Raw genomic sequence first — 22,875 nt, forward strand, 5'->3', positions numbered from 1 at the left:
TGTTCTCGTAGCGGGTAACCTCCGTTAACATATTTTCGACTCGGCTCGCGAGTTTTCGCAGTTCTTTTTTGAAACGTGTCCCATCTGTTTTCGGTAATCTTCGTGAAATAGGAGAGTAGCCGGACCTTTGAAGGTATTTCAACCGTGACGAGGAAGACGAAGAGGAAAGGCGAGAGTATGCAGTATACGTACGCGCGAGTATAGGATGTTTCATAACGTGTGGTATCTACTGTGCAAGGCTGAAAAGTTGACACTCGGTCGCAGATGCCAACTTTTCAGCTCTGCGCAGCATTGAGAAAGCGAGACGCGTTTATAGGAATTTCTCTCATCGCGTGGTGTTCTTTGTCCTCCACCGAAGCGGGTACCGCATATTATGAAGCAGCTTGTATATTCCAGACACACGATTAAATGTTGTCAGAAATTCCTTTCTTTCCCTTAGTTTAATTAAGTTTCCGTGGGGATCGGAATTCGCTGGTTGGCCAAGTCGGTGCGCGTCGCGGGACGAGACAAATCGCGGTTTGAAAATTCTTTCGTGCCGTTTAGTTCCATCACGCAGAGCCGGTTTAATTAATTTCTGATTGCACGCGCTTCCTCGGCGCCTCGCACTTGTTTATCCTGGATTGAAAGGATCCCGAGACCGGTTCGCGCGTCGAAGATACCGGCAATGTGAGTCAAAGTGGATTGATACGAGCAAGATTTCCTCGATATTTTTCAGATAAATCTCCTCGGGTCTGCTTATACATTGTAGCGTACGCGAAAGATCATTCTATAATACCGTATAATTAAATTTTTAATAAATCACTGGTTTAAACGGTTCTGTCGGTGGTTGGCGATGACTATCGAATAATTTTAGAATTAGTTTGCCATTAAAGCGACTTATCGGATCGTAAGGGACGCGTTTGTATATTAATGATGTCGCTTTATAAACGGATACACTTAAAATACTGATTAGGATTTGTATACCTTGGAGATTCCTGTTCCCCTGCGAGTTAAGAAACTCGTTTCAGAGTAGGTTCGCGAAGAGGCCTTACTTGATACGTGGTACCCTGGGTCGAGTTTCTTAAATTACCGTGACTCATGCATCGTTCTTGCATGACACGTATGCTTTGTGCCGCAAGACGATGCGATTTTCTGAAGAGCCAAACGCGTGACTTAGCAGTCTCATTTATCGATTTATTTAAAAGTGTAAATACGCTTTGGCATTTTATAAATTGCACGATAGAAGCACGCCTTAGCTTATCAAGTTGGTTATGTTAGCATGCATCGTTAAAAATCGTGACTTTTAACCGTTTCTTGGGTACCTCGCCACTTATAATAAAAAGATACAAGAAATTTTAATCCCGGAATGAAATCTCTAGCACGTATACGCTCAACGCTAATAGTCTCCTTCAAAGTAGCCGCCTACTGATAATATGCACTTGTTACAACCTTCTTGCCACTTCTGGGAACAAGAGAAACCTTCCAGCAAGAGGCTGTTGAGCTCCTCTGTCACGTTCGCTTTAATTGTGTCAGGGTCATCAAATCTCCCTCTTAGTTTCATTTCGATTCTGAGAAATAGGGATAGGGTGGCAGACAGCAAGATCTGCGAAATATGAAAGGGTAGCATTTAACACCAGTTTGTGTATACTCCCTCATATTCCATTTCTTATTGTTACTTATCACTTTCAATTATCAAAACTAACTTTGGAAAGAGTATTCCTTTATCAAACCTTTGGCCTCGGTAGTTAATTACAGTTTGGTTAGACTTTCCACGTGCTCTTCTTAACTCTTAAGATCAGAGCTGGTCGTTGAGCAATAATTAGACGCTGTTAAAATACCAGGAGCAGTGACCGGACGTAATTTCCGAACAAGACGCTCGATCTACGAGAGGAAGTTCTGGTTATTGTCTTCGATTTATTTCAGTGGCTCGGAGAACATCGACGAGGAATTTCTTAAGTGCGATTACTCCTCTGGTCAGACCACATCTACTTCGCTATATTTAGTCGTCTTCCGAGAGATGATCTTTAGCGAAGACGCACGAGGAACTCCGTGCGCGTAACGATAATTTTTCAGCGCCCAAGCGGGATATTTTCTAGTTTAAACACAGAAGTTGGGAATTTATTTCTGACCAAATCTTTCAACCGCAGGGTAAGAATATCGGAGATCTCTCGAAGCGTGGTTTTCTGTGGGAGATTGCGTGTTGCCGCTTATGCAGCCGGCTCGGAGATTTATGTAATGTTTCTGAGCCCGAGTAAGGTGAGGTACTTTTGCGATACTAGTAGGTCCACGATGGCTGTTTATTGCGTCGATGTGCAAAACCGTAGCTGCGTGCAGCTGGATTGTAGAATAGCTAGATATACTGGGTGGGTCGGAATCTGTAAAAGATCCGGGTAGGAATTGATTCTTCGAGCAAAAATAGTTGGAGAATATCGGGTAAATTTTTCTCATACGAAGCTTCGAGTATTTGGAGTAGACTACAGAAACATTATCTCGAAACGTTGCCTACGAGAGCCGATTTCTAGAAATAGATCAGGGCTAATCGAGAAGCGTGTACTTCGCACATGGTATCGGACGTTCTATATTTAAGTTCGAAGCGGATAAAAACTTTTTCCTCTCCATCCTGTAGTGAATCCAAAAGAGCACAAAGGGTGGTGCTAGCAAAAAATTGTGGAAAAACCTTGCACCTGTTCGAACGGCTATTTTTTCCATCGCTTAATGTTTAAAAAACTATGGCCAACTAATTATCTCCGCGTTATTAATCGTTGTTTTTTTAAAAAATTCGAGACAATGTGGATATCATCGTAGTTGGTCGGGAAGTTTTGACGTCATTGTAACGAACCGCCGACAGGAAGGGAAACGAAGTCCGGTGGCTGTTCGTTACCGTTGGATTCAATTAAATAATTTGAACTTTCGTTTTGTGAAAAATTTCAAAATGTTTGGGGAGAACAATTTCGAAAACTGCCACGGCCCGTTTCGCCAGTCTTTCAAACGAGTTTCGAGTACGGAGAGATTTTTCGCGCGAAACCTTGGTGGGTGTTTGGGTAGCAGAAGTTCGCGACAGAAACGTGGAATTTTCTGTTTGACTGATGCTTGCACACGACAATCTCCGTTACAAGCGACAGCTGCTACGTGTAATGTTAATTGAATTTACGTCGTTACGCGCCCTTTTCTGTCTCTTGCGTCACTCGTTAAACCCGCGGTGTGCGATTCTCCGCTCGAATCCCGTCGAAAAGTCATTCGTTTTACGACATTGTAGGATCCCTTTTACGTTCTTACGGATACTTTCGTTCTCTGTCCCCGGCGTAATAACGTTCCGTTTGAAACTTCTCGAAATGATCGACAAAGCGTTATTTTCCAGTTTGAAATTAGGTATTAAGCCACGGGAAGTTCGCTTAATCTGTAATACGCTTAAATTTTGTAAGCCCTGCATGTGCTAGCGCAAAGTTTCGTCGCGCAAAGTTCCCTCGCGCTCGCTCCCCGTAAGAAGGCTGGGGTCTTGACATGTGTAGTTAGAAACTAATATTCGGTGTCTGATCCTTTATCTTCTGTGTCCTCTTCCCTTATCTCACTCCGTCTCCCTCTCTCTCCTAATTACCACTGCTACAAATCCTCTCTAAGATACGGCTAATGTCCGTTTAATCTAATAGGATCGAGATGGTGTGTATTTCAAATTAATCATGCTAATAACGCGCGAACGATATCGTTTAAACGCGAACGTACGGTAAATATTTAAACGCGTCGACGACCGCGTATTTCGAAGCAAGACGAGGAGCGAATCATGGAAATAAACGTCCGTAGGAAACGGTACACAATGTCCCTCTTTTTTAGAGTTCATAAGGCCGAGGTTTTGCGGGTCAATCTTCTCATCCCCCTTTCACGATTTACTTTTGACTGCGTTTTTTCGCAACCGTGCACTGCGGAGGCCATCTCTCAAAAGCATGCGCACACGCACACGCTTTTGTAAACTTAAAGAGATAATTTTAACAGTGTATAGGAGTGTAAGCACTGGGAGCTCGGGGACAGTGTACGTGAAATCCTTTTCGCGTGTAATAATAGGGTTTTTTTAGCGGGATAAACTGGTAGAAATAAAAAGGCACAGTGACGAGATAATGCCGCATAAATTGCTGTTACAAAACTCAACCGTGAAAGAAAACAAAGCGTTTAACTTAGAACTAAGCGAAAAATACGGGAAGTTATTCGCTCGGTAGGCAGAACGAAAGGCAACAAAGGAACTGGAATTTAAAATATTAGATGTAAACTCGAAGCGAAGAATTTGTTCGTATATACGAATATAAAGAAGCGAAATAATACCGTACGTCAACGAAGATGACTCTGGTTATTCGTTGGTACGAGGCGGATGGGATTAAAGTACGAGTTCATCCCATTATTGGAAAATTCGAAAGTGGAAGATTCCGTTGATCTTTCAACACGAGGCACGTATCATCGTATCATGCAGCGTTCTGCTTAAGGCGTATCTGTTACGTGCATAAGTAACGGAGGTATTTCCTTCGATGGAACGACTGACGCAGGAGGAATGTAGAGATTTTACCGAACGTCGGATTCCAGAAATTTCCAATACCATTGATCTCATCTATAAACCCGCACATTTTCTTCTCGCGATGCCGTGGCGTACTTCCCCTTTACTGCAGCCAGATTTCACCCGGATACATTACTTCCTGTCGGAGATTATCCGTCGCCGCCTGCCGTCGACGTCTTTTACGCGAATCTTCCACGCGTCCTGGCATCTGAAATAAAAGTAACCGGGTGAGTCTGGATTTTCCTGTCCGGATTCGTTTCTTAGAGTTGATCGCGTCGGATATAATTGCGTTCCCGAGGTCTTACTGGCGTTTCGAAAATACCTGGTCCGCGATCTCTGCGAAACTATTTGAAAAACTACAGTTTCACTCTGTTTTACCACATTTTTAAATCGATGGATAGCAGCCTGCCTAATCACGTCCACGTCGATTAATCTTGCGTCTTACAGCCCCGAGAGGATTAGATAAAAAATCTGCGCGATCAGCTCGTGGCATTCAGTTCATGGTCGATACGTGAATAAAGTGTAGATTAAACGATTTTTCGGTGTCCGTAGACAGTTTCGTGTTTGACGCGACAAAACGTAGATCGGGAGATATCGGTATTTTTGTAATTTATACGAGGACCCAACTCGCCGTGGAAGTTTCAGCGGAAGCGAATTATTTAGCACAATTCGTCGTAGAGCGTCGGGATCGGATTGTCGCCGAGATTTTTCCAGTTTTCTTTACCACGGACTTGAGAAGTTCGGAGCCGAGCGTATCTCGTGACAGACGAACCTTATACCGAGTGGAAAGTTTCAATAAGATTCGTGGTCTCGCGTAAAGTAGCCGAGCCTCTTCGCGCGGATGGAACCGAATACGAGGAGATTGCTAGTTCGCATGGAAACTTACACGATCGCCGAATCGAATTTTCGATCTTCCATCTAGCAACGTCCACCGTAACGCGCACCCACCCGGTGATCCAACTCTCGACGTCACTGGGCTGTCACCTTTACCAACACTTTTATTCCCCCGAGTCACGTCCGCCTCCGACCATCTTCCAGATTTATAGGGTTTCTATCCCCCGGTACATCGATATACTGGCTGGTTAAGATCGCGGATCGAACGACCGCGGGATTATCCGTTTTCGCGGAAAACATGACGAAACTGCGGAATGATTTTCGTTCGTGAGAAGTTTCGTTTTCGAGAAGAACAATCCTTGGAATTCTACGTGAACGTGCAAGCTTTAAAACGAAGTTTGTAAATCGAAACGCAATTTTGTAATTGCTTTCCTGTAGGGTGTACGTCCCGCGTTGGGAAGCAATGTTTTGCCTATCCGGGTAATCCCTGGTGCATGGATAGTCTGGGATCTAGATGATCAGGTTCATAGTATAGTCTAGATATTGTTTCCCAACAACGATGCTTGTAATACGACCATGCAAAGTCGTGGAGCCAGCTGAATACCAAACCATGGCTGCCTGAATGGTCAACACCTGGACGCGAACAATCGAAATTGTACGTGCTCGTATTACTTCATCTCGTATATACTGCAGGATAAGTGTAACTTTAATCTCATAAGTATTACAAATTTTAAGTACATCTAAATCGAATGAACGTCACGCATAAATTGCTGCACGTTGGGTTTTATTTGTTATCTATTATTTTAATAAAATGTTGCCCGTCTCTGCAAGGGGCCTGTAATCGACGATCCTACGAATGTAGGTTAATCCCTATCGTGTAATCCTAGTATCGCGTATTCACAGAACGTATCTGGCATCCTGGGGTATTTGAAAATTTCGAAAAATAAAAGGCAGCGATGTTTCGAAATAATTGTTTTCTGTTTATCCAGTCAGCCATTTTTAACGAAACCCGTTGCATTGGCCGGTAAAGATGATAATTCGATAGTACGATGTCTGGCAACTAAGTCGAGTGTTGTAAGACTTCCCATTCGGGATCAAAGAGCGTTTTTCTGACCTGACCAGCAACACGTGGCCTCGTGAAGCAAAATGACTTCACTCGAGGACCAAGTCAGCCGTTTATCCCCACGTGTCTTCAAACGACTCAGTAGCTGACTATAGTATTCACCTATGACCCGGTAGAACGAGATTGTAGTACACTACACGAGGTTTTTATCCTACCAAACACACATCTGCACTTTATATCCGTGAACGTTCCGTCTTGGCAAAGATTTGGTTGTCCCAAACAAATTAGATACCATTTGTTTCACGATTTACATAGTAACTCGTAGTTTTATCTCTAAGTTCTAAAACGTGTACGTAGATAGAAAATGTTTAAAGGCAGAATGGACGAGGTTCTTCGAGCGTTCTAGTCGGACAGGTGGAATCTTTCCTTTTCGGATCAAGATGAAAAAGCAAATCCAATTCGATTTCTCACAAACGGGGGTCGCCGTAATCGTCCTAAATCCTGACGTATGCTGGCACGCATACTCGTTCCCGCGGCTTGCAGGTCGGACCTTTATTAAATCCGACCTGGCGTTTTAACGTTGCTCTCGCGAGCATCGTGTTCGAAGCCGAATAAAGCTATTACCGTGGGCGCGTACGCGCCAATCGAGCGCGAGCATTTTCTAGGGTAACGTACCGCGGTATTTCAGCGGCCGCAGTGAGTGAAAAGCCCCGTGATAAACGACGCGTCGGTTGTTTATCACTGTTATTCGATATTGGGCACCGTGCGTTCGCCTTCGTCGCGATGACGCGCGTCGTAATATACAACGCGGACGGCGTGTACGCAATGTTAAGAGTTATTGCAGCTGGCGGGGGCTCTAATTCCGCAACGGTAACGGGAAACGTAATACGTCCGTGCCGCGCAACAATGGCGAGTTCGTGTTCGAGAAAAAGATCGAAAGGTGAGGCCGGTCTCGCGGCTCGAAGTCACGGCGAAAAAGATCACGGAGGAATTGTCTTTTGTTCGCGAATATTTCCGCGTGCGTCTGTCGGAAGCGCGAAACGATTGCTCGATCCCAAGTCACGCACAGTGCTTCGAAAACCCGAAACAGTATTATTAAAATACTCTTCTTCTCAGATATTTCACACAGAAATTACGATACTCGGCGACACACATATTAAATGCACGTAGAATTTTAAATTACGAGCTTGGAAAACCACACGAAGAGGTAAAATGACGAGCTCGATTGGCTTGTTACGACTGCATCCAACGGTATTTCGAAATTTTATTTCAGTAAAAGTCCTCGACGCGAGATATCAAAAATTTTGGTCGTGTCATACAACAAGTTTCTAATCTTTTCTGTACCCGTATCTTCGGAACAAGCAGCGTCGAATGTCAGGAAATATTAGGGCAACAAAGCATAGCTAGCGTCGAACTCCTTAGAGACGATAGCGAAACGTCGTGCACCGTCTTGTTGTCACTGAAACTTTAACGAAATATCGAAGGAATATCGTGGAACAGAGAATCGCGAAGTATATCATTTATTAACGTCGACCTTTTATCGCGTATATTCCACCGACGCGCAGATTGTCATCTCGTATCTTTTTACGAGTCGAGATTAAAATTTGTCGTGTCGATTAAAGTTGCGCGTCCATCGATCTCGACCGAGCACGTTTCATCTTTATAATTGATCGCAACGGGGGGACATTTTTTTCACCGAGAGAATATTGAAAATGGCCGAACGGCGAGAGGCATTTTCGTATCACGTGAACTTCCGTGTTTGGAGGTTTTATTTCGTCACCGTGAGGCAGCCGATGCCAGAGATTTCGTCTCTTCGATCCGTTGATACTCGTCGGAACATCGATGCATCAAAAGTCTTTTATTTCGACCCTTTTAGGGATATGAGGCGCACACGAGCCGGCAACGAAGATCATTTCCGCGGTTTCGACGATGCGCTGGCTGAAAGTTGGACCAACCGGCTTTCCCGGGCGTATCGCGAAGTTTGCGTTGCACGGTTCAAGTACGTACGGAGTTTAAAAACGTACGTACGCCACATAGAATTACGCGCAAGCGTTACGTGCATTTTTCGAGAGTTCGTATATTTGTGTTCGTCCGGCCATTCCCGAGAAAATCCTCGAATATTACTTAGAGTAAAGAGGCGGGCACGGCTCGTTGTTCAGAAACGCTGTAATCCACGGACAGCGAGTTCCACGATACTTGGGGGTAAATGGAAAAATTCCGTGGTTTCTGAATCCTCGTTTCGTGTCTCTTCCCCGCCAACCGCGTAATTCTTTGTTACAGAATGTTCCAACACCTTGACGATTTTGGAGAATCGAATCTTTTTTCGCCGCGTGTTTTTAAAATTTTACATTCCCCGAATGGCTTCATAATGTAGGGAGAAATTCTTAAATTTCACAGGAGAGAGTTTTACTCTTGCAAAAATAAAATTGCGTTGGTTTGTTACGTTACTTCCTTATTATTGGCCAAACGTGAAGTTTACTGAAGCATTCGTGTTGCAAGTAGGAACGTTACATCCGATGTTAATTACCATTATAGCGCTTTGCACAATTCAACCGGTCCCTGCGACTTTAATTTCTCAAAAGAGCAGAGATGCACCGCGAGAAAGGATCGAGCAACATTCATACGCGACTCCGTGCAGCGAACAACGCGAATTCGCGGAATAGACCGCCATCGCGGATGCGCGTTTAACGAGTACGTATTTAACGTGGTCCTTTTCACTTAGCTGTTTCTAAGCTGTTCGACATCGCGAGAGAGAGCCTCGCTTTTATCCAGCGGGCAAGCTTGCTTCCTTTCAATGAATAGAACGCGTAATTTATATAATAAAAACTGAAAGGCGAATGCGAGTGCCCCTGGGCCGCGGCGTGAAACAACATTTAAGAAATTAAAACCGACGAGCAAAGCGAATAATTACGGTCTTCCGCGCTCCTTGGGATTCCTTCGTGCCGCGGACGAAGAGGTCAGGTCGAAGAGAAGTCGTAAACCGAATCTTAATCCTTCCATTACCACTGTAACCCTATGCCTACGTATTTAGAATTATGCTAGTCGTTGTAAACGTTTAAATCAAGCACCAAACTATTTTCGATGATCCTTCGATATTTTGTTTGTTTCTTGCAAATTGGAATACAAAGCCACCGTTCGATTTCCAATCGATCGTATATTGTACCCAATTCGCATCCGCAAAGCCGATTAGCTTTCGTTTGCTGTATATCCAAATTTCGACAGCTCATTTAACTGGCTTAATTGAAATCGCGTTAGCCTTGTTAAATAGAGGCTAACGGACTATCAAAGTAAACGAAATTTCATGAAATAATCATTGTCGGTAACGCCAAAAACACTTGAGATAATTGTTGCGAATTAAATTATGTTGAGGGTATTGTTGTAATCACATGGAAGCAGGTTTTAGTTTAATGACAGGCACAGTTCTCCAGAAAACTTATGTATATTTGATTATATACATATTTGAGTGTACAAAAGGAAAAATAACCCAGGACTTTACATCCGTCCTGTCCTAGCCGACGTATTGCTTCCAACTGCCGAACCACGGCAGCCTACAAACATAAAACGAAAAACCGACAGTCAACTTGTTTCCAGGAACGCTCGACCTGGCGACAAACCCAGACGCCATACATTGTAAGGATATAGAGGTTTTTTACCGCAACAAATTATGTAAACAATTCACTTACTGATCGCAATATTTTAATAAAAAGTCCATCAACGCGTATTGAAAGCACCGAAAGTTTAGATGCGTGCAGTTCCGAAACCACTCGTGATTTATTTATTATTGAACCATTGTTAGAAGCGGCAAAGCTTCTACTTTAAAATGGCTTTTGGTTTTTGTCGGTCGGACTTTCCGTTTTCGAGATATCGTAATTTATGTAAAAGGTAATTTTTAAAATTCCGTCCGCCGCCTTAGAAAAGACTGTCAACGCGTATTAAAAATACTAAAACTTTAGACGCGTGCTGTTCCGAAACTACTAGTGTTTTGTTAATTATTAAGCACTCGTTAGCAGCGGCAAAGCCTCCTCTTTAAAATGGTTTTTGGTTTTTGTCGATCCGACTTTCCGTTTTCGAGATATCGTAATTTATGTAAAAGGGTATTTTTCATAATTTGACTATCTCTGTCTCCGTCTGACGCGTCGCATTGGACCTCTCGCTCGCGCGTGAGTCGAGACAGTCACGTGACCAGGAAGTCGTAGTATTTCCAAGAATTTACTACGCACTGTTTACTATTGACGCGCGCGCGAGTTCATTGATCAGAATGAAACGTAAACAAACCCTTATCTCCGAAACTAGCCACCGCATCGACTTGAAACTAAAATCGCTATATCTCCGGAACTAATTGAGCTATCGACTTGTTCGAACGCTCATTTTAAAGGGCATTTCATCCCCTATCCGATGAGCCTAACAACTATTATTATTTATTCTGCCTTCTATGTTTATTTTGCAATTTACTTTGACGCTACATGGAAAATAATATTTTAAAGTGACTCAGCGGCAATAGCTACGCAATAAAAATTGTAACCTTAGTTTGTTTTTCATATTAGCGTACGCCACGAATTTCTTTGACATATTCTTGAATATACGAGGAATACAATAGCTTATAAATTATTTTATATTGTAAAATCAGCGTTATTCGTTGAATCTAGCCCTGCTATACACTTTGCTAGTTTGTTTTCGTTCGGTGAACAATGTCGCTGAACAAACAGGAATTCACGCGTGAGGTTTAACGCTGATTGACATTACAATTTTCCCGGGGAAAAATTGTTTGAGTAAACCGTGGCTTTTTTTTGGGCTCGAGACGTGAAAGGCCCCTTAAACGCGCACGAGAGCGAGCGGAACGCTTTTCGCGAATCACGTAGACGAAAAAACGGGGGTTGCTCGCGTGTTCCGCAGTCCCGGCGCGTACTCGTTTTATCCTCCTTACAGAGATTAATTGGAAGGACAGCTTCAAAAGGTTAGAGAACACAGAGTATGTCGGCCAGTGAAATAAGGAAAAACGGGGAACAAAGATGGGCAACGAAGGGGCGGAGGGAAAGGACAAGGAAAATTGTGAGCAACAGAGTGAAAGAGGGAGGGAGAGAGAGAGGGGCAGAGTGGATGAGGAAAGAGAGAAAAGCGCATGGTACAGACCACTGAACGAGAGCGTCATTAGACGTCCGCGAATAAAGCGGAAAAGCCCCGAGAAGCACAGACGCCGAGGACGCGGAGTAAAAGGGACGAGGCTGGGAAAATAATAAAAAAGACCAGCCCAAACTCCGTAAACTCTGACGGCCGATTTTTCGATTTGTCGTTAGTTACGAACGTTCCTCATTAGAGTGGTCTTCTATTTACATTGGATTAAACTCGCGGCGTAGTCCAAGCAGACGGTGCAACCGCCATCGCGCGTATAAATAACGTCTCGGAACCTGACCACGGATACTTTCCACGGTCCCGATTTTTCGTAATAATTACCGACCGGCTGTCCTTTTACTCCTTCGACGTGCCCTCGGAGTAATTAGACGTCCCGGCCTCGAAGTTCCCGCGACGATTCCCCACTCCCTGTCCTTCTTAACCGCCCAGGATTGGCATTTCCTGTTTCGGGGAGGATGAGTCGGCCGTTCGATAACACGGATGCGGTGTTAGATAGTGTAATGTAACACCGAACTTAGACCTGAATTATTAGCTCGAACTTCGGGGGAAACGATGTTCGGGTCTCGACTAATCGATTTTATCCCGTACGCGGAGAACCGTCTGAACATTCTGCTCGCCTCGAGTAACCTCCGGCGTATGTTTCGACGAATTTATGCGCGGACGCTTCTCTCTCGGGCTTCTTTATTAGCTTCCTCATTTTATTAGCAATCGAAAGTTTTCACGTCCTTTAACCCTTCTGTGGATAAGCAACGATCGACACTTCCGCATCTACAACCCCTTCCAACGCAGCTGAAATCTACGTTCTTCGATGGTTTGAGAGCTCGCGTTCCAGGTCTAGGTCCGCGTTCTAAATAGCAATGAAAACGGTTTAATAAATGGGAACAGAAACTTCTCGAAAGGTGGGGTGGGATTAATCGTCGCGAAACTGCTGGTTGAGCGTTCCCAGTTGAACAAAGATAACGATTGTTTTGCTTAGAAGCTTAATTAAGGGATACAGAAGAGCGAAGCGGTAAGAGTAACGCGACGTCGTTAAGCTTAATTGCATATCGCGTCGACGTTGAAAAGAGAACCCGGAGCGTCGCATCAATTTCATGGAAAATGGAATCTCTTCTTTTCCCATCGCTGAATCGCGCGTCGATGGAGCCGTCGAGGCAAGCGCGCGTATTTATTCGAACGTTGTCGGTAATTTTCAGAAAAGAAAGAACGAAACGACAGTGTTTTACCGCCGCCTCTTCCTCTCGCGTTCGTACAGAGGTTTGGGCGAGACTTTGTTCTCGAAACTGGGCGAACTTAAAGGATTCCTTCGAACGGATTTTTAGCGCATTGGCTGCACGCTGACCCACATCTGGACCGGAATCGATACCGATAAAAGCAACTGATAAATTATCATTCGGTGGTCGTTGGAAGTTTTTGTCTCGATAAAAATTTCACCTTGTGTCTGTCGATCGAGCGGCAGGTCGATCGGTTCCGAGAACAAAGCCTCGCCTAAAAGCTCTCCACGCGAAATCTGGCTGTCCCGATTTGATTGCAAGAAGAGAGGCTACCAGCACTGTGCGCCGTTAGTTGCGCGATCCGTTTGATACCATTTCGCCGTGGAACGTTGCGTTGTTAATTGCGCGGAGTTATGCGAGTGCGCGCGGGCTTCCATTCAGAAATTTGTAGAGCGAAAGCACCAGCGCGGGAGAGAGAATATCTCGTTGACCTGCCGCAATCATGGTTCGACGTTTGTGCACTCTCAGAATCGCAGAATCAATCGAGGTCTCCTTTAAATGCGTCAAACGCGCCGTTTCACGCTACCCGGTGCTCTCAGCGCTTCGTCGACGGTGCATTAGCAGAAGGGGCCTGTAATAATTTGCATTCGAACGGCAAAGAAGACTAATGGCAATAACAATAAAAGGGAACGGTTGCTGTCCGACTGACACGTCGAATCGAGGAACGCTACGACGTTGCTCGATTTGTGTCGCGCGAAATTGCGCCGCCATAACGCCGCTAATGGCACTTTCTTGGCGGGACGTGTTTTAACGAGGCTGTAAAAATAAGTCGGACGGTCACATCGATAACGCGACGACTGATTTCTCGTTCGTCCGGTCGGTGAAATTTCTGGGTGCAACGACGGTTCTTTCAGAGGTAAAATGGTTCCCTATTTGAATCCGCGCGCTCAAAGGGATCACGGGATCCGGATGATCGGTCCTTTTTCCCCCTCGGCGAGTATCGATTATCTCGTACGGTCGGGCGGGAACAAATCGCGCGGTACGTGACGCATTGTACCGAATTGTCGGCGGGTCGTTTAAAATTCCACGGCCGACTCGTCGCGCGGCGCTAAATTCAAAGGGCGCCGTTATAAATTGCGCGGCGCAGGCCGCGTACGACGCGACTGCCGTCCAGAAAAAATATCGTCGACACGGAATATTTGGAAATTGTTGTACGAGGAGCCAGGAATGGCTCCGTCAGGTGCTCGCGCTCCACGCCCGTCGGGATTGGCTCGGGGAATTTGATTAGCGCGCCGGTGTACAGGTGCCCAGTGGCCTCCGCTGGAAGATTCTGGCCACAGACGACGCGAGTTCCTCGTAATTACCGTCCCCAACTCGCACCTCGAAACACTGGAACGTCGGAAGACGGATCCTGCATTCTAACAAACGCTTTTTCCATGGTTGGTCGCAGCGAGGGCAGCCGTCGTCGCGATGCAATTCACGTTTCAGCCGCAAGTTTCACTGTACGATCCTCGGATCCCTTCAAAATGGATCGGTGTGCTAATGCCCGACGGTGGCGTCGCGGCTGTCTTCCCCGATACCGGACTCCCGGACACGATAATGGTGATTGTGCGTAATGATGATGAATTTGCGGCCGGGACTCTCCGAGCGTGCCACCAAAGGGCTTTTCCATCAATCCGTATTCCCCGGGACTTCCAGTCCAACCGTCGATCCCTTCGTATAGATCAGGCCTGTCCACGGTTGAAACCCCCTGTGTCGTTTTGCCCACCCTCGCGCGTCATTGTCAAGAGATACCGTCGAATCGACAGAGTTTAGTCTCCGCGATTATATTGACTAAGCGTTGCGTGTATTATGCATCCTACGTAACGTTCGTTGATGTCACGCTTGAGATCTTGAAACGTTGGCCTCGCACTTGGGGATGTTTCCACGGGCCCTAATGAGTCCGAAATATCTTCCGAGAAATTAGGTAAATATCTCGTAAGTTGACGGTCGTGATAATACTTGGGAGTTAAAACTTCGTGGGAGGCATAAATGTTGCTGCTCTGGAAACGTACAATCTCCATTTACAAGTTGTTTTCCGTGCAATAAAATCTCCATAAACGGCACGTTTCGCGCAGCTTGGAACGCTGTACAACCTCGATTAAGGTCGAACAACTGAAGGTGTCGGAAATGTTCGTGTTTATCAACTTAGCGCTCCAGGAGTTTTAAATCTTAAGGAAAAAGAGTACTCGCTGGCTTTACAATCGTACAAACGCAATTCATTCTGGCTTTAACTGTTCCGTGAAACGAAAACTGAACTCGTTAGCATCCCAATATAATATCTTCGTTTTGGTATTAAGTAAAATAGTTTGTCGGTTAAGGAATAAGTTGCGCCGCAGCTTTAAGAAAACGATGAAAATATATATTACGAGTTCTTATACTTAAGCAGACGATTACTCGTTTCCATCTTTCATCCTAACGTCCAATATTTCTAGCTTTGAAGTACAAGTCTACTATTTAGGTCGTTTACTAATGAATCTTCCAGGTCGAAGCGTGCATGCTATCTTCGTCTGTTCCCTCTGTATCATCAATCTGCAATTATCGAGTAGACTGATCTTTTTCATGTGAAAAGTGGCAAGCCATTTGTGTCAACCTAATGAAATACATTCGTCGTTTGCACCTACGACAGCACAGTTCGCTGATATCGCGCGCAACTATGTTATTAACCAACTCAGGACGGGCTCGGAAAATTCCAAAATCTGCTACCGTCAACCCTTTATACCTTGAAGGTTAATTTTACGATTCAGAAATTGCCACTCGGAGCCACTGTGCTCCGAGTGTACTTCGTACTCTGAATATTCGAAGGAGTCGCGGTTCCCTAGCCTCGGGCACGAATACTCCAAGATAGCTTCGCTTCTGACTCCGAGACACGTGCTCGAAACGAAATCCACACTTTTCCTCCTCGTTCGATCCGTTCCCTACGTTCTCCGTTTCGCCGGTATTCAGCAATCGATACTCTATCTGGTTCACGTACGTATTTAACCCTTGTGTAACCAAAATGTTCACGGTTGTTGGACAATCGGGGTAGCCAGGAACCCCAAGCGTCCTGATCCCAATATACGGTGCTGGACAAACACAAGCACAATACATATTATATTAGTTACTTAACGTATAGAGGATGATCGTCTATAAATATCCACAGAAAACAAAACGGAGGGATTTTTTAAACGTTCTAGGCTTGAATAGCCCCGACTAGCAATCGACTTACCGCGGGCTCGATATGGGCGATCTGAAATCGCCTGTCTTTGACTCTTTCTCGGTTCTTCGTTGCTTTGTGTTAGATTCCTGCCGGTGCTCGAGCCTTCCTTTGCCACTAGTCACGAAAATAGGCTCGCCCAGTTCCCCTTTTCTTTGCTGGAACGATAGGGGAACACGTGCTCGTTGATAACCCTTTGACCGTTTCGATTCACGCTTCTCCGTGCTCTTCCGAATGGGACAAGCGGACGATTGTGTCGGATGAATAGGATTTCGTACGGCCGCTGTAACGTTTTTTTAACCGTGACCGAGTAATAGCTGAATTCGAATAACGCGTTAAGGATCGCGGAATGCTGTCACACAGACACGGACGAATTTTATTTGAGAGATAAATATTTGAAATACAACGAATATAGGCGTAGTCGAGTTTTTGATAATTAACAGGTTTCGACCAGGATTTGCTGGTGGATCCTTCGGTATGGCTGATCCAGCTCGCCTTAAACGTAATTTGACTTTACTCTGAAGTCGGAGTCAGGTCAAATCGAATTACATGCAAGGCAAGATTAGCTGTGTCAGCCTTGCGACGAGTTAAATTTGCGAAATCTTTCAACAATTTCTAAGAGACAAATCGATTCAGGCTCTCGGAAAAGTGATGGCTGGAAAATGTATACGATGAACGGTGAACTTCGATACCTAGTTCGTTATTTTTTTGTTCAGGGTCGCAGAATTGGATACAGATATAGAGAAAATTTTATTCCAATAACAGATGACGAATAAAAAACTCTGTATATTGATTTATACGCAACGTTCATTCGATCGAACGGTTATTCGGCTAAGCTTTTATTCGTTCAACGTGATACACAATTTGATTGCCATTTTTATTGAACGCGTAAAGGATCAAAGGTTGTTTATGGAAATAGAAAAATAAAATCCCGAGTCAGTTTTAAAAACAATAGAAAATTGAGCAATTCCGAATGAAATTCGTAAACCTTACGTACAGACACACAAATATCTAAGTTTATTAAACGAGATATTACGGTCGTGCGTTGGTTTGACAAGATATAATAACGTGCCTCGTTCGTGTATATTTTTCATCAACGGCTGTGTTATCTGTTAATTAAAATATCAAATTCCCCAGAATCTTCGGGGACTTACCATACTCATTCAGGGATACATTACTATCCTACGCTGCCTCGAGCGTGTTTCGATTCACGCTCGAAATGGAGGGGCAAGTATACGCTATGAGCGTGTTTCCCGTACGCCCGAGGCAATGTTTGTAATATTTGTTCCGATGTTGCTTCGGTTTTGCTACTGAACGCCAGTAATTAATACATTGCCGGTCCGTGATTCATTTTCGTATACCCGATGAATTGGAAAAGTCTCCGCGAACTTGTATTCTTCTTCTTTTTTTATGAAAATGGCAAACGGGCGAACGGACGCATTGTGTTCGGGTTCGTGAATAATGATGTCAGTGGTAGCTTCGTATTATGGAACTTGTGATCGATCGTTACTGTTAATGGTGATGGAATAGGAGAAGTTGGGCGAGGTGAACGAGAAAGGGATACCTCGCCTTTGTATCACGTATACTTATTTTTAATTCTATACATTTGTCTTCGTCCTTCTTCTCCCTCGATTCTGAATTTCTAAACCTATACAAACTTGGTCCAATAGAGTGTAAAATATATGAATATTCGTCCTACTCTCAATGGTTTCGTAAGAAAAGTACAACCGCATTCAGATATTTAAATTTTTATAAATATTGCGTCCATTATTTCAAAATACATATTTCCACCCGAATGAAAGAGACAAGCAAAAAATTCGGCACCCGTTGTGTCAAAACCCATGTGTTTATTAAACGGAATGGTGTACTATTTTTGTAACTGTTACGTGAAAATTAGAAATAACGATGGTCGTATTACTTTTCCACCGTCGAACAGTAAAGAGCGTTGTTAATTACACGTCATGTTGCGAACAATTGTGGAATTTGATACGTATGAATAACTAACGGCGAAAAGAACGCGCCATTATTAAGATATTTTATTTTAACGAAATACGCATTCAGTTTTTACGTACACGTTGCATCGTAAACGAATTTTCGTTGTGTCTTCGTTCGTCGGTTCTCCACATTTTAATAAGAATTGTTTGACTGGATGCATTGAAAAATATTACGTGTCAAACCTTACGGTCCACAATACCGTTCGTTGTAGTCAATTTATGAAGTAACAGTGCCATTCAACGCGAAAAATACTCTTTCTTTTGTATTGCTTCGGTTTCTCGTTTGTGTTGCGCAAACAATGCCCAACCTGCACCGTTGTATTGGACGAATGCTTTCTTTTGATTCAATTATTCCGGGAGATTCAATTTTGAAGCCATTCCCCACAGGTTTTCATTCAGTTTCAATTTTATAAATAAATAATTTACTAATGTATCCATCTTTGACGGATTTTTAATCATACTTCTCCCACTAATAAATCATTTATCTTGAAAGTAATCTCTACTTAGAATGCACTTTATCTGACGACCTAAATGATTATTTCTGTTCATCACCCGCGTCACTCTGGTATGAAAGAGGCCTTTGATAACTTTTACTTTTTATGTCCCACTTTTCATTTAAGTTTCGTAAACAGTCCCCAACACGTACCGTTTAGTCTCATTTCGTAAAGTTCCATTTTACTTCCATTATCATCTATAATAATGTTTACTCTTGCACTTAAAACAATCTAATTTTCCTTTTACGAATCTCCTAATAACAAACGGAACATATTTTTTGCAAATCCATTAACCGTGATTTCATCGGGCTGAAAAAGGGATAGCATTTTTCTATTCTATTTTCGATCCCTTAGTCACTTTTTAACCTTTCTGGAAGTTCTTTCCGCTGAAACGAATTTAAAGAATTCTCTGTAATTTCGTTCCATCGATCCGCGCGTCAGTTCCAAGCTTTGTGAATTCATCACGGCTGTATTAACGTTACTTAATTATTCAATAAGTGTGCCGGTCTCGACGAGAGTAAAAATGGTCCTTGTCGAATAATCGCGCGAAAGTTAGGCGAAAAAGTGAACGGGGCATTAAGGAAGAGCCGCCCCCCGTTGGTTTTTCTTGGCCGTCGTAATTCAGCGCGGCGCGTTTCTCTCTTGTATTTTCAGTCGCTGAATTATTGTTAATTCGCCATGAAGCAGTAGAGCAAACACGTCGTTGGTCCGCGTTCGGTGTAATTTTTTAACGCGTAAACTTTATGTTTACCGAAGCCCGTATACGAATTGTAAATGTTTCGCCCTGCTCGGAATTTCCGACCTCGCGAAAGTTAGAGCAGATGAATTCCGCGTTTCGCTTTCGTTAAATTTCAAACGACAGAAACTCTACTGACGATTATTGATAGAATTCACATTTTTTTTTCATTAAAAAATCCAGAAGCGATGGTTACTTTTTTAATTTCCTTTCGGATCATGTTCAACGCAGGATCCTTTAATATTTTCAAAATCGAACGAAACAAGCGTTTTCGACGGCGGATATGATTTGCGAGATTTTCTGCGGTCGACTCGAAGCGCTGTCCACTTTCTCGCAAGACCAGGCATAATAGTATGAATTGTTTCTGACATTTATAACCATTTTATAGCGACCATGGCGCGGTAATGCGCTCGGTTGTCAGGTCGATCGATATTACTGGAACACACCCTGTGTGCTCACGTCCTAAGGAGCCGATCGTTGTTTTTATAAACGTTATCGATCCGCGCGATAAAGAAACAATTTAGAGCGTGCATAATAAATTGCGTGCAGGCAAGTGTGATCGATATCATCGATGTCACCGCGTCAGCTTAAAGGAGCCAATAAATAAACAATGTGAAAGGTACGTTAAAAATTTTCAAGCGACATGAAAGGTGACTCGCCTTTACCGCCGACGCGATAAAGCTTCGATCCCCGAGACTCGGGGGGTGGAGCCAAAGTAATCCGTATCATTCTTCCAAAGCTGCCCTGCTGATTATATTTATTAAAAGCACACAACCTTAATCACGAACAGTACCGGGCAATTTGTCAAAATTCTTCTCGTTTTAATATTTTTCGACTTTCATATTTAATTTCTGTATTCCCGTTTCCAGACAAGATCAGACCTCCAGCAAAATCCTCTTAAGAAGAATACCTCTTGTAGTTTTTGTACGGAATTAGCATCTTCATTAAATATTACTAATAAAAAAAAAAGTCGATAATATAATATTTAATACTTGAAATACTTAATGGTTCCATCTTTGGCGCGGCTCCTCGTCAGGAAATTTTTTAATGGATTTAAAAGGGAATCTCAGGAATAATATATTCAAGCATAAAAGAGTTTTAATTTTCATTTTCCTTGAAGTAATTAATGATTTATTAAAGCGAACGGTTTTGGTACAAGGAGAAGAGGCATTACGAGTAATTATATTTCGATGTTCCGGTCTACATTAATTATCCCCTTATACCAATTGTAATACCGATTACGATCTCCGCCATTAACGAGAAACTTCGTAAAAAAAATTTAACGAATAAAAGTTTCAGCGAGCACGGTTCGGTTCGCAACTGTTGTCTAGGCGCCTTTCGCTTCTATTTCATAACTAATGAAGCGTCGACTGTTAAACTCGTGCTTTTGACAAGATAATTCCTGCCCGTTGAACTCCAATGAATATACCGCGAGCAAATATCATATTACAAAATTTTAGAAATTACGACCGAACTATTTGCATTCGTTACCTTCGATTCAGTTTACAGAACTGTAGAACAAACTCAATATTTACACCGACGAGGTGCACATTCTACCTCCTCGTTGAACGTCGGTTATCTACTAAGTATTAAATCCTGTCGATTAAGCGTGAAAATCGTCGACGTAACGAGGGGCAAATGGCGCAGAAAATTTGCTAGCATATTCGAAGGTATTGTTGCGTTCTATCGTGTACACGACAGACGGGTGAGGTTCGATGCACCCTTTTCCCGAAAGACGAATCCGTAAGCGCGCAACAAATCGTCTAATCAAGTAGATATATGACTGATGGGTGGGGGTGAAATTGGTTCTTGGCCGCGAGTAAATCTCGCGCGCGTCAGGATGGGGACGACCATCGGATGGAACTAGAAAAAGTGGAATCCTGGATCGATTTCCTTTGGGATTTATGTGACTATTTTTTACCCTGATACCTCCGAAGCCGTCGCGACGCGATAGAACGGAGGACGTCGGCCCCGGGGAAGCCGTTTCCTGGGGGCCACTCTTTCATTTCGCGCTTCACTCGGGGCCAACGCGAAGATCCTTGGATATTAATGTGCCCAACGGCGTGACTGAAACTTCTCGCTAATTTATTCAGACGATTCTCCGGCGAATCTTCGGCGTACTTATTATATATATATATATTATATGTACATATATATGTATACGTATGTACGTGTGAATCTCCAACCAAGACGAAACTTGGATTTATCTCCGTGAGCAATATCTTTCTGAATCGGAGATCAGACCTCCGAAAACGGTGACCTCTTTGCCGCCAACTGTGCTTCTCTCAGCCAACAGGGCCAAGTTCCTAATTTTCCCTCGTTCTGGAACTTGCGTTTTGAAGGCTGAGCGGATTCCGTCCGAAACAGGCGGTTTTAAAATTTATTATACCACGGAATCTAAATGCCACGTTGCACGAGTTACCTCCGATCGGTATTCTCGTTCCTCGATATTCCAAAATAGCGGAAGATTGATGGACTCTGTTCGCTGTTCGCAACTTAACGCGATGGAATCTTGATCGAACGTCTTTCGCGCGAGATTAGAACGATTGCTTTTAGACAAGCGGGTTTTATTTCACGTTTTAAGTTGTAAACGTAAACCAAAGCAGCGAAAATAGCGAGATCGATAGTCCGCGCATCGAGTTATTCGGTGAGTTATAAGTCAAGTTTTGGTCAAACCAAGTTACGTAATATATCGAAGAACGAAAGAGAAGATGAACGGCGTGTCTCGCGTGTTCACGATTCTTCTTCCTTTTCCTTCGACGTGCATTTTCAATATTGAATTCTGCATCTTTCTTCCCCTTTTTATCTTTCGCCTCTTTCTTCGGTTGCTTTCCGATGCAGTGTCCTATGGAAAAGTTACGAGCAATGCACGCCGAAACTGTCGAACGTAGCGACAGAATTTCGATTCCATTTCGTGGGAGTAATAACCATCACTTGTCGGCGATAATTCTGTAATGTGGGGGCGGAACGTAGGGGCGGAGAATTTTAGCTGGTATCATAAATATGGCATCGCGAGGAGCAACGTCTAGGATATCCACAGATCACAGATACGTGGGTGCTATCGAGTGTCTCGCCGTTCTCCAAATTCCGCCAGAGAAAGGATCTACGGTTTAATCGCGGTCGGATGCGCTCTGAGTTTGATGCAGTATCGGATGACGTTAAACGAACAGCAAGTCGATGTTTGGATCAGATATAATTTCGGGTCGGCTTCACAGCGGGGTCAGAGGGATGGGAGGACAGTCGGCCGGGCACGGAGGACGCGATTTATCACTCATCGGTGAAAACGAGCGTAACACCGTCACCGTATAATTGCGCATATATCGTCGACCCGTAGTTATCGCCGATAACCGGAATCATCGATCGCATACACCCCTCATTTTCCGCACGATTTTCGATTACCATTCCACGCGTTTACGGGTTGTCAGCAAACTGTGCGGATCGCGATGCGTATCGTGACCTCTTCGTTGACCAATACGTTCTGTGGCGACACTTCCTACACTCACCAACAGAGGGACACGCTCGACCGGTGCCTCTCTCGCAAACGCACGACAGAATTTCCTCGTTCGGTCAAGCTTCTGTACAGGTCCTTGATTGCACCAGAATTGCTGGCACACCTTTGTACATTAAATTAGGAGTACTGTACTAGTTTCAAAATTCGTTTA

This window comes from Colletes gigas, unplaced genomic scaffold (genome assembly GCF_013123115.1).
Source record: "Colletes gigas isolate AHSC1104 unplaced genomic scaffold, ASM1312311v1 Colletes_gigas_Sc00013, whole genome shotgun sequence".
NCBI classification, from domain to species: Eukaryota; Metazoa; Arthropoda; class Insecta; order Hymenoptera; family Colletidae; genus Colletes; species Colletes gigas.